The 17,336-nt window shown below is 40.7% G+C and overlaps 1 protein-coding gene and 1 long non-coding RNA gene across 2 annotated transcripts in view; both read left to right on the top strand.

Annotated features, from left to right (window-relative positions):
• The window catches only part of LOC119483763 (NACHT, LRR and PYD domains-containing protein 12-like), a 542,841-nt gene that overhangs the window by 182,616 nt on the left and 342,889 nt on the right, over positions 1-17,336 (top strand). The gene's annotated exons all lie outside the window — the stretch shown is intronic.
• LOC119483854 lies at positions 1,056-2,466 on the top strand. The gene is made up of 3 exons (XR_005205813.1): positions 1,056-1,088; positions 1,522-1,671; positions 2,408-2,466. It is a non-coding gene; the product is annotated as an uncharacterized LOC119483854 (long non-coding RNA).

Here is a 17,336-nt window from a genome sequence, read left to right as displayed (position 1 = left end):
TGTCGCGTCACTGAGACGGAACCGCTGTTTTCCAACGGTACGCTAATCCTCTCTCCATATTAAAACATCTAGTAAAACATGTGTGAACACCACCTCTTACAGCTCAAACAGGATCATGTGATCAAAGCATTGAGCTATGTTTTTAGTGTAATGCTGCCCATAAACTGCCTTACATTTAAACTGTACATAAAATAGTAAAAGTAACTGTCTGTCATTAAACAGACGCTACAATGCTGTATCCTCCCTACACATGAAATCATAGCTGACGTTCTCCTGGCTCTGCTATCAGTCCTTTTAAGGACCCGACGTCTCTCCTCCGCTGCTCTTTCGTAACCCAACCACGAAGTAGGATACAGGTTTTCCTCCGTTGAGCACACTTACATTGTTTTAGGTGGTCTCTTCAAGTTTAGGTTTCTCAGCCACATTCTTGTGGATTCCTCGTCTGTAGGTCGGCGATGGAAGCTGTACCGTCGGTCACAAGAACAATCCCTTTTTTGTTTTGGGGTGCATGTTCAACACACTGTTGTTGAAGCCACACATTTAGCTTTGTCTGGTTGTTGGTATGGGGATGACCATCATATACTTCTATCATAATGTTCTAAACCTTTATACACTTTCACTATTTATTTTAATGAATGAATTAATGTTTATTTCTGATTAATGACTAGAACAACTTGACACTCAGTGCTGAGCTGCATCTCAAATTAATCTCCAGGTTCCCAGCTTTCAGATGATGTACACCACTTCTATGTGACATCTACTGTTGACCTGCTATCTCCCTCTAAAGACCCCCTGGACCCCTCTAAAGAAGACTAAAACTGGTCTATTGTGGGTCTTAGAGGGTTCATTCAGCCTGTTCAAGCCAAGAGAGATTCTTATGAACACATCATGTTAAATGGCTGTGAACACACACACACAGTCACAGATGAACTCAGCTGATTTCCTGTAAATGGAGAGGGGAGGAGCCACACTGATAAGGTGATCCAGGTACATGAGAACAGGGAGGGAACTGTGAACGTGGTCAGACCGGTTCAGACTCCATTTTGAGACAACATCACAGAGAGTTGACGACTGAAGACTGAAGCAGGGTGAGTGTTGATCCAACATTTTATTATTTCACTGTCAAAGTGTCTGAGTCAGTTTCCTCCCTGTGGACTGTAGAGGAGAGAAATGTTAGAATGAACTCAACAGTTTGATTCATCTGAGAACACAAAGTCGTGATTGGCTGAATAATCCTCATTAAACCTGCTGTAAGACAAGAAAACAAGCAGAGAGTTAAAGAGAAGTGACCAGGTGGAGTGCTGGGTGGTTTTATTATACTGTATAGTGTGTGTGTGTGTGTGTGTGTGTGTGTGTGTGTGTGTGTGTGTGTCTGAGTGTGAGGGTGTGTGTGTGTGTTGTGGGGTGTGTGTGTGCGCGCGCAGTTGTGTTACTTCCTGTTCTCTCAGTCTTGCCTGTGACTCTTGTACAAACTTGTTTCCTGTACATGGTCACTGTCAGCGTTAATGTTTAACCTCTCAGACTGACTTCAGATCAGAAGATGATTGACTGTGTGGAGGAAGAGGAGGACAGAGCAGAGTCTCTAGTCTCTGGCTGTCTGTCTATGAAGAGTGATCAGTCTAAAGATGAACTTCTATTCTTCAGTAATGAAGCTGGACCCTCAGAGTCAAAGTAAGAGAGCTGCTACTAACTCATTTATAGGACTCATTTTCACTTTCCTCTACCAATACCATGTTTTCTGTTGATTTTGTGTTTCTATTTTAAAGTTTCTACTAAAATGTATTTGCTAACTGAAGTTGAACAAACGTTTCTTGACACAAAGAGAATTAACCCCCCCAACCGCCTCCAGCCAGTTTTACTTCCTGTGTTTTGGTTAACGTTCTTCCTCAAACAGAGAATGGATGTTTGGTTAATAGTCAGGCGTAACTCATCACCACGGCAACAAGATAGCATCATTTTTCAACCCAGTTTAGATGAATTTACTGTTTATCAGCCCACAAATGAGACAAGAATTAGCTCAACACACCGACTCTCTCTCACTCGCTCTCTTCTTCACCGTCTGGGAAGATACAGAATGATATAAAACAAAGTGATGCCATGCCAATGCCATGATTTAGTTGATTGTGTGTTTGTATATTAAATTTCTACTAAAATGTATTTACTAAGTGAAGTTTAACACACTGTTGGTGACACAAAGAGAATGAATTAGTGCATTCTTCCTCTTCATATCTGTGACAGCTGTCAGTCACCCAGAACAGCTGTAATCTAAGAGGAGTAATACAAACTTTAAACGACATTATTGACAGTAGCAGTAGTTTGTGTATTTAGAGCTAATGAAATGTCTTTGTCATCAGAGAGTTTATCAAGGATTCATGTGATGTGAATAAAATCATCTTGGTGTTTGCAGAGTTCAGTCCAGACAGAGAGCAGAGTCTCCAGTACCCAGCTGTCTGTCTATGAAGAGTGACTGGTCCATGTACGAACCTCTATACTTCAGTAATGAACCTGGACCCTCAGACACAAAGTAAGAGACTGTTTCTACTGTAAGCTGACCTGATGGATGATGATGCATTGAGGATGAAGACTAAATGTTCTGCTAACAGATTTATATTCCTGATGCAGAACTATTAGTGCAGATACTGTTTCAAACTAAGATGGATCTTAGTCTGGGTTTTAGAGCCACAAACTACTGATTGTATTTCTGTAACAAAACACCTGAGAACCTCCATTTAACAATTTACACTTCAAGAAAATATTCATGTTTCTGCCTGAACGTTGAAGTCGCTGTAAAGATTTATAACTATTCAAAATGTGAAAGAATGTGCTTCAAATGTGTAATTCATTTTCTCACATTTGTCCTCAAAATACTGTGTTGGTTTGACTTCTCCTAAAATCAGCTGTTATGACAGCTTCTTTGAAGTGGAGTTGTACGTATACTCCCGTGTTCTGGGAATTTAAATTACTGCTTTTGTGAATGGAGTCTGGTGGCTTTGAAGAGAGCGATATAACAGCTTCAGTTCCCCGTCAGAAAGGGCTGTCTGATGGAGAGGTAAAGCAGCTGTGGACGGGAGCAGCAGAAAAACTTATTTTAGCCACCTAAAAAAAAATATATATATTTATATATTTGTTTAGGTGTACGCTATATTTAGAATATTTTCTCTGCTTTACCTCTCCATCAGACAGCCCTTTCTGACGGGAACTGAAGCCGTTATATCACTCTCTTCTAAGCCACAAGACTCCATTCACAAAACCAGTAACTTTCCCTCTCAGAACACAGGAGTAGCTGGTCTACCGCTGCATCCATCGGTTAGTTAGTTTGTGTTATTGTGTGACTTTCTGATCTGAACTAACGTGGCGTCCACAGCAGTACATCGCTTAGCTTCCTGCAGGTACTCCTGTCTGCTTCTCCTGACTGGGAGCACGCTGACCACCATCTAAGTTACTGTATTAATACACTGACTATAAGGATGTGTATATACTGTACATGTAGCAGCATCATCATCTAAGTTACTGTATTAATACACTGACTATAAGGATGTATAGATACTGTACATGTAGCAGTGTCATCATGTAGAAACCTACGTCAGGTCACGTGGGTGAAAGTTTTTAGAAGGTCTTGAAGGGAAAACAGCATTTTGATGCTAAAACATACGTACATAGAGTTCAGATTTGAATACATAAGGAACACCACTGGGAAGATACAGAATGATATAAAAACAAAGTGATGCCATGCCAATGCCATGATTTAGTTGATTGTGTGTTTGTATATTAAATTTCTACTAAATGTATTTACTAAGTGAAGTTTAACACACTGTTGGTGACACAAAGAGAATGAATTAGTGCATTCTTCCTCTTCGTATCTGTGACAGCTGTCAGTCACACAGAACAGCTGTAATCTAAGAGGACCAATACAAACTTTAAACCACATTATTGACAGTAGCAGTAGTTTGTGTATTTAGAAACTGAAATGTCTTTGTCATCAGAGAATTTATCAAGGATTCATGTGATGTGAATAAAATCATCTTGGTGTTTGCAGAGTTCAGTTCAGACAGAGAGCAGAGTCTCCAGTACCCAGCTGTCTGTCTATGAAGAGTGACCAGTCATTCATATGGAATCCTCCAGACTTCAGTAATGAACCTGGACCCTCAGACACAAAGTAAGAGACTGTTTCTACTGTAAGCTGACCTGATGGATGATGATGCATTGAGGATGAAGACTAAATGTTCTGCTAACAGATTTATATTCCTGATGCAGAACTATAGAGAGGTCACATAGACCAGAGCAATAGAGAGGTCTCAATAGACCAGAGCAATAGAGAGGTCACAATAGACCAGAGCAATAGAGAGGTCACGATAGACCAGAGCAATAGATAGGTCGCTATAGACAAGAGCAATAGAGAAGTCATGATAGACCAGAGCAATAGAGAGGTCACGATAGACCAGAGCAATAGAGAGGTCCCGATAGACCAGAGCAATAGAGAGGTCATGATAGACCAGAGCAATAGAGAGGTCCCGATAGACCAGAGCAATAGAGAGGTCACGATAGACCAGAGCAATAGAGAGGTCCCGATAGACCAGGGTTGCGTTCGAATAGTCCTTTTTGCTTAGGAAGATTCCTAACTGAGTGAAATGACCCGGAAGTACCTCAGTAGCAGCCGTGATAAGAGCCGTTTGAATTCACAAAAAGTTAAAGGGACTGTTTGTAACTTTTCAAGCGTATAAATGTAGCGGGTCGGCACACATGCGCGTTCGCATATGCGCGCTCGCGTGTGGCCGGAGCCTCGTCTCCGCTGCCTGCTCTCCTTCACTCAGACAGCGCGCGCGTCTTCCACCTCTAGACGTGAACGCGCGCTCACTCCACACTGCAGAAGAGTTAGTTTAGCTCTGAGAATATCTAGTGAATGCACAGGGGACGTTTGTGCAGAAATAACTGCTGCAGCTCCTCCAGACCAACAGAGGTTTCCCGTGTCTTGTGAAGTGACGGAGCTCTTCAGAGAGTTACGTTGTCTTCTCGTTACCGACCGGGTGCCGGCGTCTCCTCTGCTCTCTCCGGCTGCGGGCGGAGAGAGCAGAGGAGACATGCTGGAGAGCCCCGCTGCCTCAGCCTGCACTCGGGCAGGAAAAGCCAACACTAGGATCAGATCTAAATCATGTTCATGGAGAGACCTTCGTCTGGTCAGCTAACATTACTGCCAAGCAGCTGAAATATAGAGTGATATTGTGGTTTTAGCTGACGTGTGTCGCCTCACTGTTTTGAGTGATGCTCGTTCAGGTATATTGAGAGCGAGCAAGCGCGAGCCCGACGCTGACTTTCGTTGATTTCACGGCCACAGGTGTCGCTGTTAAGAAGCATTTCTGAAAGTTACAAATAGTCCCTTTAAGGGTACCATCATTTTTGTCCAGGCCAGTTTCATTAGTTTGTTTTTTAAAATGATTCTGTTGAACCACAATTCAAAAGCAATGTCTGATTTTCATTAGTTAATTTACAGTGAATTTTTATTTATTATTACTTTTGTCAGTTTCAAGTTATTTCAGTGACCATTGTGGGTTTTTCTTTCTTTAACGGAAGGGTACCAACAATTTTGTCCACGGCTGTATATATACTGTACATGTAGCAGTGTCATCATGTAGAAACCTACGTCAGGTCACGTGGGTGAAAGTTTTTAGAAGGTCTTGAAGGGAAAACAGCATTTTGATGCTAAAACATAGGTACGTAGAGTTCAGATTTGAATACATAAGGAACACCACTGGGAAGATACAGGATGATATAAAACAAAGTGATGCCATGCCAATGCCATGATTTAGTTGATTGTGTGTTTGTATATTAAATTTCTACTAAATGTATTTACTAAGTGAAGTTTAACACACTGTTGGTGACACAAAGAGAATGAATTAGTGCATTCTTCCTCTTCATATCTGTGACAGCTGTCAGTCACCCAGAACAGCTGTAATCTAAGAGGACTAATACAAACTTTAAACCACATTATTGACAGTAGCAGTAGTTTGTGTATTTAGAAACTGAAATGTCTTTGTCATCAGAGAATTTATCAAGGATTCATGTGATGTGAATAAAATCATCTTGGTGTTTGCAGAGTTCAGTCCAGACAGAGAGCAGAGTCTCCAGTACCCAGCTGTCTGTCTATGAAGAGTGACTGGTCCATGTGGGAATCTCCATACTTCAGTAATGACCCTGGACCCTCAGACACAAAGTAAGAGACTGTTTCTACTGTGCACTGACCTGATGGATGATGATGCATTGAGGATGAAGACTAAATGTTCTGCTAACAGATTTATATTCCTGATGCAGAACTATTAGTGCAGATACTGTTTCAAACTAAGATGGATCTTAGTCTGGGTTTTAGAGCCACAAACTACTGATTGTATTTCTGTAACAAAACACCTGAGAACCTCCATTTCACAATTTACACTTCAAGAAAATATTCATATTTCTGCCTGAACGTTGAAGTCGCTGTAAAGATTTACAACTATTCAAAATCTGAAAGAATGAGCTTCAGATGTGTAATTCATTTTCTCACATTAGTCCTCAACATACTGTGTTGGTTTGACTTCTCCTAAAATCAGCTGTTATGACAGCTTCTTTGAAGTGGGGTTGTACGTATACTCCCGTGTTCTGGGAAGTAAAATTACTGCTTTTGTGAATGGAGTCTGGTGGCTTTGAAGAGAGCGAGATAACAGCTTCAGTTCCCCGTCAGAAAGGGCTGTCTGATGGAGAGGTAAAGCAGCTGTGGACGGGAGCAGCAGAAAAATGTATTTTAGCCACCTAAAAAAAAATATATATATTTATATATTTGTTTAAGTGTACACTATATTTAGAATATTTTCTCTGCTTTACCTCGCCATCAGACAGCCCTTTCTGACGGGAACTGAAGCCGTTATATCACTCTCTTCAAAGCCACCAGACTCCATTCACAAAACCAGTCATTTTCCCTCTCAGAACACAGGAGTTGCTGGTCTACTGCTGCATCCATCGGTTAGTTAGTTTGTGTTATTGTGTGACTTTCTGATCTGAACTAACGTGGCGTCCACAGCAGTACATCGCTTAGCTTCTTGCCGGTACTCCTGACTGGGAGCACGCTGACCGCCATCTAAGTTACTGTATTAATACACTGACTATAAGGATGTATAGATACTGTACATGTAGCAGTGTCATCATGTAGAAACCTACGTCAGGTCACGTGGGCGAAAGTTTTTAGAAGGTCTTGAAGTGAAAACAGCATTTTGATGCTAAAACATACGTACATAGAGTTCAGATTTGAATACATAAGGAACACCACTGGGAAGATACAGGATGATATTAAACAAAGTGATGCCATGCCAGTGCCATGATTTAGTTGATTGTGTGTTTGTATATTAAATTTCTACTAAAATGTATTTACTAAGTGAAGTTTAATACACTGTTGGTGACACAAAGAGAATGAATTAGTGCATTCTTCCTCTTCGTATCTGTGACAGCTGTCAGTCACCCAGAACAGCTGTAATCTAAGAGGACTAATACAAACTTTAAACCACATTATTGACAGTAGCAGTAGTTTGTGTATTTAGAAACTGAAATGTCTTTGTCATCAGAGAGTTTATCAAGGATTCATGTGATGTGAATAAAATCATCTTGGTGTTTGCAGAGTTCAGTCCAGACAGAGAGCAGAGTCTCCAGTACCCAGCTGTCTGTCTATGAAGAGTGACTGGTCCATGTGGAAACCTCCAGACTTCAGTAATGAACCTGGACCCTCAGACACAAAGTAAGAGACTGTTTTTACTGTGCGCTGACCTGATGGATGATGATCTGAAAGAATGAGCTTCAAATGTGTAATTCATTTTCTCACGTGTCCTCAAAATACTGTGTTGGTTTGACTTCTCCTAAAATCAGCTGTTATGACAGCTTCTTTGAAGTGGGGTTGTACGTATACTCCCGTGTTCTGGGAAGTAGAATGACTGCTTTTGTGAATGGAGTCTGGTGGCTTTGAAGAGAGCGATATAACAGCTTCAGTTCCCCGTCAGAAAGGGCTGTCTGATGGAGAGGTAAAGCAGCTGTGGACAGGAGCAGCAGAAAAACTTATTTTAGCCATCTAAAAGAAACAAACAAATATTCGTTTAGATGTACACTATATTTAGAATATTTTCTCTGCTTTACCTCTCCATCAGACAGCCCTTTCTGACGGGAACTGAAGCCGCTATATCAATGTCTTCAAAGCCACCAGACTCCATTCACAAAACCAGTAACTTTCCCTCTCAGAACACAGGAGTAGCTGGTCTACTGCTGCATCCATCGGTTAGTTAGTTTGTGTTATTGTGTGACTTTCTGATCTGAACTAACGTGGCGTCCACAGCAGTACATCGCTTAGCTTCCTGACGGTACTCCTGTCTGCTTCTCCTGACTGGGAGCACGCCGACCGCCATCTAAGTTACTGTATTAATACACTGACTATAAGGATGTACAGACGTGGACAAAATTGTTGGTACCCTTCCGTTACAGAAAGAAAAACCCACAATGGTCACTGAAATAACTTGAAACTGACAAAAGTAATAATAAATAAAAATTTACTGAAAATTAACTAATGAAAATCAGACATTGTTTTTGAATTGTGGTTCAACAGAATCATTTTAAAAAACAAACTAATGAAACTGGCCTGGACAAAAATGATGGTACCCCTAGAAAAGATGTAAAATAATGTGACCATAGGGACATGTTAAACTAAGGTGTGTCCTGTCAATAGCATCACAGGTATCTTCAAACTCGTAATCAGTCAGTCTGCCTATTTAAAGGGTGAAAAGTAGTCACTGTGCTGTTTGGTATCATGGTGTGTACCACACTGAACATGGACCACAGAAAGCTAAGGAGAGAGTTGTCTCAGGAGATTAGAAGGACAATTATAGACCTTCATGTTAAAGGTAAAGGCTATAAGACCATCTCCAAGCAGCTTGATGCTCCTGTGACTACAGTTGCACATATTATTCAGAAGTTTAAGGTCCATGGGACTGTAGCCAACCTCCCTGGACGTGGCCGCAAGAGGAAAATTGATGACAAATCGAAGAAACGGATAATACGAATGGTAACCAAAGAGCCCAGAACAACTTCCAAAGAGATTAGAGGTGAACTCCAAGGTCAAGGTACATCAGTGTCAGATCGCACCATCCGTCACTGTTTGAGCCAAAGTGGACTTAATGGAAGACGACCGAGGAGGACGCAAATCATAAAAAAGCGAGACTGGAATTTTCCAAAATGCATATTGACAAGCCACAAAGCTTCTGGGAGAATGTCCTTTGGACAGATGAGACAAAACTGGAGCTTTTTGGCAAGTCACATCAGCTCTATGTTCACAGACGCAAAAATGAAGCATACAAAGAAAAGAACACTGTACCTAATGTGAAACATGGAGGAGGCTCGGTTATGTTCTGGGGCTGCTTTGCTGCATCTGGCACAGGGTGTCTTGAATATGTGCAGGGTACAATGAAATCTCAAGACTATCAAGGCATTCTGGAGCGAAATGCGCTGCCCAGTGTCAGAAAGCTTGGTCTCAGTTGCAGGTCATGGGTCCTCAAACAGGATAATGACCCAAAACACAGCTAAAAACACCCAAGAATGACTAAGAACAAAGTGGCCTTCTATGAGCCCTGATCTAAATCCTATTGAACATCTGTGGAAGGAGCTGAAACATGCAGTCTGGAGAAGACACCCTTCAAACCTGAGACAGCTGGAGCAGTTTGCTCACGAGGAGTGGGCCAAAATACCTGTCGACAGGTGCAGAAGTCTCATTGAGAGTTACAGAAATCGCTTGATTGCAGTGATTGCCTCAAAAGGTTGTGCAACAAAATATTAAGTTAATGGTACCATCATTTTTGTCCAGGCCAGTTTCATTAGTTTGTTTTTTAAAATGATTCTGTTGAACCACAATTCAAAAGCAATGTCTGACTTTCATTAGTTAATTTTCATAATTTTTTTATTTATTATTACTTTTGTCAGTTTCAAGTTATTTCAGTGACCATTGTGGGTTTTTCTTTCTTTAACGGAAGGGTACCAACAGTTTTGTCCACGGATGTATATATACTGTATTAATACACTGACTATAAGGATGTCTGCCTATTTATATGTATATACTGTACATGTAGCAGTGTCATCATGTAGAAACCTACGTCAGGTCACATGGGCGAAAGTTTTTAGAAGGTCTTGAAGTGAAAACAGCATTTTGATGCTAAAACATACGTACATAGAGTTCAGATTTGAATACATAAGGAACACCACTGGGAAGATACAGGATGATATTAAACAAAGTGATGCCATGCCAGTGCCATGATTTAGTTGATTGTGTGTTTGTATATTAAATTTCTACTAAAATGTATTTACTAAGTGAAGTTTAACACACTGTTGGTGACACAAAGAGAATGAATTAGTGCATTCTTCCTCTTCGTATCTGTGACAGCTGTCAGTCACCCAGAACAGCTGTAATCTAAGAGGACTAATACAAACTTTAAACCACATTATTGACAGTAGCAGTAGTTTGTGTATTTAGAAACTGAAATGTCTTTGTCATCAGAGAGTTTATCAAGGATTCATGTGATGTGAATAAAATCATCTTGGTGTTTGCAGAGTTCAGTCCAGACAGAGAGCAGAGTCTCCAGTACCCAGCTGTCTGTCTATGAAGAGTGACCAGTCATTCATATGGAATCCTCCAGACTTCAGTAATGAACCTGGACCCTCAGACACAAAGTAAGAGACTGTTTCTACTGTGCACTGACCTGATGGATGATGATGCATTGAGGATGAAGACTAAATGTTCTGCTAACAGATTTATATTCCTGATGCAGAACTATTAGTGCAGATACTGTTTCAAACTAAGATGGATCTTAGTCTGGGTTTTAGAGCCACAAACTACTGATTGAATTTCTGTAACAAAACACCTGAGAACCTCCATTTCATAATTTACACTTCAAGAAAATATTTATATAAGTCGCTGTAGAGGCCGGTTCAACAGAATCTCATTGCTACACAGCTTAGGGTCCGTGTTTACTTCCTGTCAGCTGATGTCATTCAGATCCACTGCAACAGGAAATAAACGGGGACACATCTGGAATGTTTACTTTTACAGCTGTGAAATGGTCTAAAGATCTGCGACTATTCAAAATCTGGAAGAATGTGCTTCAAATGTTTAAATAATTTTCTCATATTTGTCCTCATAATGTTTTGTTTATTTGACTTCTCCTAAAATCAGCTGTTATGACCTACTGGGTGTCATTTTGAATCAGTGCACATCATAACTGTGCAACATGTGGTGAAAAAGCATTTGTAGAAACTATTTGCTCACCTTGATTCTATGTGTTGATGGTTTGAGTTTGTTCTTTCACTACATATGTAAAATATAGTGAAAGAAGTGCTCAAAGGTCCACTTACTATTGATTCAGAGCTTTCAGTTGAAAGCTTTGGACTATTTGTCAGTGGACCTTTGAGCTAAGATTCTCTGCACCACATCTTGTTTCTGAAGGTCAAGAACAAACATCTCTGGTGTTAAACTATCTGCTGACAAAACAAAGTTCATGAAATGGTCAAATGTAGATTTGTACCACTTCTGTTTTTTACAATATTTGAATTCATGCCTTCATTTGATAGTTGACAGTAGAAAGTGGCAGAAAACATATTGACATTAAAAAAGGAACACCAGGGCACCAGTGTTACATGATGTGTGTCTCAGACCGCTGGACTACCTCAATATTTAGACCACTTCTAACCTCAGTTCAAACCTAGCTAACTCAAGCTAAGCTGCCCAAAGTGACTGTGAATCAGTAAAGGACATAATCAGCTCTCTTTAATGGAGGACCTTTACTGTGAAGTAGCTGCAGAAAATGATGAGTTTGTATTAAAGAGGACATTTTTAAAACATTGATATTATTCTGGAGGCTGAATATCATGATGGGAAAAATACTGCAACTTGCTCATGCACGCTCATATTGAGAGGACACGCCAGGAAACCACAAGGTGGCAGCGTCATCACTGTAAACAGTAACTGCCTGTCAGTGGTGATATGAATGTCACTTCCTGAATGTATTTTATGTGTTAACAATAAACACTTCTAAGACAGGGAAACTGTGTCAGACCTTTCTGACTTCTTTAGTTCTCCAGTAGTTCTAGTTTATGCAGGTGCTGTCCACTGGAACGGAGTAATCCATTTAAGATCTTCTCCATCATACATATCATTTTAGTTCTAAAGTAATGTCTCCACAGAGAGAAGAAGAGGAGTCCTGCTTCTGTGGACGAGCTGATGTCCAGATCCACAACAAGACCTGGACCTCAGACAGCCAGTCAGACCAGCACTGTACAAAGTAAGACTGTAGATGTGTCTGCTGATGTCTTCATGTCTGGAAACAGGACTTGTTGTCTTAATACACTGACTATTGTTGTGACAACGTTTAAGATCTTCTCCATCATACATATCTGCTCTGCATCACTTCCTTTGTTCTCCTTTGAGAGAAAATCTGAACCCAGAAGGAATACATTTATATTGTGATGATAGCACTCCGTCTTTGCTTTAACCAATCAGAATGCTGTTTGTTTTCCATCTGCATAGATGAGGATGGAGAACTATTAAACTCTGTGTGAAGCAACAACATCACTGTTCTATCACAGACAGACAGTCACACTGATGAAAGGGGACTTTTTTCTTGTCACTGTCGTATAACAATGCATGCTCATGCTCTTGTTGGGTCTCTAAATGATAGAGTACGGTCTAGACCTGCTCTATATGAAAAGCGTCTTAAGATAACTTCTGTTATGATTTGATGATATATAAAAATGAATTGAATTGAACTGAACAGGAGCCACAGACTTTGAACAACAGCCCACATTAGCTTTCCTTCTACAGTCTCCTTCTCTAACTTACAAACACACATCTTGTCCTGCAGAGCGACACGTTGAAAAACTAATAAAATAAATGTAAGAATCACTTTAATGTTATTTTTGACTTCAAGAAGGGATGATGACTTTATAACCTTTACTTCTTTATAGGTTGTTATGTTGATCATTTTCATATTGACAATGAAAATAATAAGTTTCTTTGTTTTGTCTCAAACTTGTCTCTCTCTTTCAGCAGATAGAGGTCTGCAGGAGGTTGTAGATGAACATAAGATCAGTCTGAGGGATAGATGTGAATGTGTGACTGAAGGAACTGATGAAACAGGAAGTGGAACCCTCCTCAACAGGATCTACACTGAGCTCTACATCACAGAGGGACAGAGTGAAGAGGTTAATACCCAACATGAGGTGAGGCAGCTTGAGACAGCTTCCAAGAAGAACACCCTCCATGACGCTCCAATCAAGTGCCAGGACATCTTTAAAGCCTTACCTGACCAACAGGGACACATCAGAGTCGTTCTGACGAACGGCGTTGCTGGCGTTGGAAAAACCTTCTCAGTGCAGAAGTTCACTCTGGACTGGGCAGAGGGCTTGGAGAACCAAGATGTCAGTCTGGTGGTTCTGCTCTCGTTCAGGGAGCTGAACTTGATCAGAGATGAGCAGTACAGTCTTCTCATGCTGCTCCATGTTTTCCATCCAACATTACAGAAGGTCACAGCAGAGAAGCTCGCTGTCTGTAAAGTTCTGTTCATCTTTGACGGCCTGGATGAAAGCAGACTTTCACTGGATTTCAAGAACAGTGAGGTTGTGTCTGATGTCACCCAGAAGTCATCGGTTAACGTGCTGTTGACAAACCTCATCCAGGGGAATCTGCTTCCCTCAGCTCTCGTTTGGATAACTTCCCGACCTGCAGCGGCCAATCAGATCCCTCCTGCATGTGTTGACAGGGTAACAGAAGTACGAGGCTTCACTGACGCCCAGAAGGAGGAGTACTTCAGGAGGAGAGTCAGTGATGAAGAGCTGTCCAGCAGAATCATCTCACACATCAAGACATCCAGGAGCCTCCACATCATGTGTCTAATCCCAGTCTTCTGCTGGATCACTGCTACAGTTCTGGACCACATGTTGACTACAGACCAGAGAGGAGAGCTGCCCAAGACCCTGACTGACCTGTACTCACACTTCCTGTTGGTTCAGACAAAGAGGAAGAAGCAGAAGTACGGTGAGGGACATGAGACGAGTCCACAGGAGCTGACGGAGGCTGACGGGGAAGTTCTTCTGAAGCTGGGGAGGCTGGCGTTTGAACAGCTGGAGAAAGGAAACATCATGTTCTACCAAGAAGACCTGGAGCGGTGTGGTCTGGATGTCACAGAGGCCTCGGTGTACTCAGGAGTTTGTACAGAGATCTTCAAAAGAGAGTGTGTGATCTTCCAGAAAACAGTCTACTGCTTTGTTCACCTGAGCATTCAGGAGTTTCTGGCTGCAGTCTACATGTTCCACTGTTACACAAACAGCAACACAGAGGTACTGGATGGCTTCCTGGGAAGAGGATATGGTCATTCAACCCTGGATGACTTCCTGATGAGAGCCATGGAGAAATCCCTGAGGAGTAAAAATGGCCACCTGGACCTGTTTGTTCGCTTCCTTCATGGCCTCTCTCTGGAGTCCAACCAGAGACTCTTAGGAGGTCTGCTGGGTCAGTCAGACAACAGTCCAGAAATCATCCAGAGAGCCATCAACAGCCTGAAGGAGATGAACATGTATGATACCAAAACCTCTCCTGACAGAAGCATCAACATCTTCCACTGTCTGACGGAGATGAACGACCACTCGGTACATCAGGACATCCAAGAGTTCCTGAAGTCAGAGAACAGATCAGAGAAGGAACTCTCTGTGATCCACTGCTCAGCTCTGGCCTACATGCTGCAGATGTCAGAGGAGGTTCTGGATGAGTTGGACCTGAAGAAGTACAACACATCAGTGGAGGGACGACGGAGACTGATTCCAGCTGTGAGGAACTGCAGAAAAGCTCTGTAAGTCCAGATGTGATTAACTTTATAGATCAGTGTAGATTAATAGTTTAGTTCTTCAAATATACACACTATAAATTATTCTTAAAATATAATATTCTTATAAATGTTCCACGTGTTTATTACATATATATGTATTTGTATTTTGTCACAGATGTTCTTGAGCTGTTTCAAATGTTGAGTTCAAAATGTTTCAGTAGTTTGTGTTTCTAGCTGTCAAGTTAATGAACACTTATTCTATTTATTTCTAATAATTGTTATATTTTACAGTTTTTTCTTATTTATGTTTTGGGGTGATGGAGATGACATGTGAACCTGGTAAAACAAATGAAAAAAACAAAAGATCAGCTGTCTGGTGGAGTGCTGGGTCTAACCGGTGTAACGGCAGCAACAGAACGTTTGCTGATCCGGCGGGGAGTCGGGGCGGTCCTGGGATCAGAGTCCTGGTGCTGGGGTTTGCTTTCAATAGGCCTTGCACCACATTACACCTTACCTCGTGTGTTTTTGGGCTCATCTCTTTCGTTGGCTTCAAATCCAAACTGTTGCCATGTTGCTGCACTTTTAGTTTTCTTTGAGACCAGCTCTGTCATGTCTCGTCTCATCACCCCAAAAAACACATGAACTTCCTAGTAAACAAACCTCTTCTTGTTTATACACCAACATTATATCATAATATTACGTTAATCACGTTGTCATATTGCTTATTAGTAATGCAATACAGGCTGGATTTAGCACTGTGACTCTGTCGGCACAGGTTGTTGATGTCGGCTACTTTTTAATTTGCCAGAACGTGTCGTTAGCATCAAATCAAACCGGTTTAAGCTCGTACACCGGACCGGACTGGACCGGACTGGCAAAACCGACCCAACTCTAGCATTAGCCACCGTAAACTACTGGTCATACGAGACAAAGATAGTCGTTGTAAAACCCCTGAGTGTGTTGAATCGAGCAATGGTGCATTTTATTGCTAATGAATTCAAGTTGTGTTCCATCATCTTGTTTTGAAGTCTTTCCTTTTATTCTGTTACTCACAGAAGGAAACTCTGGTGTTTCTCTCTCTTGTTGCTGTAGAGAAGAGTAGTAACAGGAAATACACAGCTTCCACCAATAACAGCGGTCTGATGAATATATAACAGCAGAATGGTAGAATTCAGTTTTTTTTTATATATATATATACATATATATATATATACTTTATTTTTTTGTTGTTTTATAACAAAAAAACAAACAAACAATACAGACAACATAAGACTGACAGAGTCATCCTGAATGAGGTGAAATGCTTAACATCATATGACATTGTATACATTTATAAGAGAAGAAAAAAGAAGAAAAGAAAAAAAGCTATGTTACATAGCAGTATGCAAGTCTGTGGTTCCTTAGAGACCCAGAATGTCCTTTAAAGTCTTAGAGGTCCCCTTAGTCCAACATCATTCATGGAAAAGAAAGCAAAGTTTTCCACAACAAAATACATATACAATAAAGTCACTTCTCATCTCAATTCACTTCCAGTATTTTTCACCTTTTTTGGTGGCATGTCTCAGAGAGAAGTCAGTTGTTCCATACTGTAAATTCCCTGAACTATTTCTTTCTATTCAAGGACTGTTGGAGATTCCTTATTCAACCATTCCCCGGTTATTGCTTTTCTACTAGCAGTTAAAAGTATCTGTAGTAAATATCTGTCCTGCTTTTTCAGCCCATTTGGTACATTTCCCAAATATATAACACTGAAGTTAAAATCAAGCTCTGAGCTAATTATTGATCTGATTGCGGAGACGACGTCTACCCAGTAAGAAGAAATATTAGGGCATTCCCAAAAGATGTGAAAATGACCAGCAGACATATTACCACACAATCTCCAACACTGACCAAGCTCAGGTTTGTTAATCTATGACTCTTTGATTTTGGAATTATAAAAAAAATGTTTTTCCAGGTAAATTCCCTCCATAGATTTGAGCTTGAGGTGGTGGATTGTGTCCTACATATGTTTATCCAGTCGTCCTCAGTTATCTTTATGTTAGCATCTTTCCCCCATCTTAATTTGACATACATTGTGGAAAGACCCTTATCCATTTGTAAAGAAGAATAGATCATGGAAATGAATTTTCTGCTGATTTTTTTTTTTTTTTTTTTTTTAAATGCATCAACAAATATATTAATCAGGCACATTCCTCTCCTCAGTGGTTCTAACATTCTTGTCAAAGTAAGCCGTTAATTGAAGATATCTAAAGAAATCTTGCTTCTCCAAGTTATAAGTTCCTGTGAGTTGTTGGAAAGTGTTTAACCCTTTACTGGAGGATATTAAACAATATGAGGTGATGCTCCTGTTTGTCCAGTGTTTAAATCTGCCATCTAGCCTGGCTGGTGTAAAATCAGTGTCGTAAGCCACCCAGCGTAATATTCTTACATTTCTTTCAAATTTCTGATCTATAAATTCTTTATGCCAGA

Source organism: Sebastes umbrosus, chromosome 24 (genome assembly GCF_015220745.1).
Source record: "Sebastes umbrosus isolate fSebUmb1 chromosome 24, fSebUmb1.pri, whole genome shotgun sequence".
In the NCBI taxonomy this organism is placed as follows: domain Eukaryota; kingdom Metazoa; phylum Chordata; class Actinopteri; order Perciformes; family Sebastidae; genus Sebastes; species Sebastes umbrosus.
Note: the sequence above shows the minus strand (reverse complement) of the source record. Positions and strands in the feature narration are given on the sequence as shown.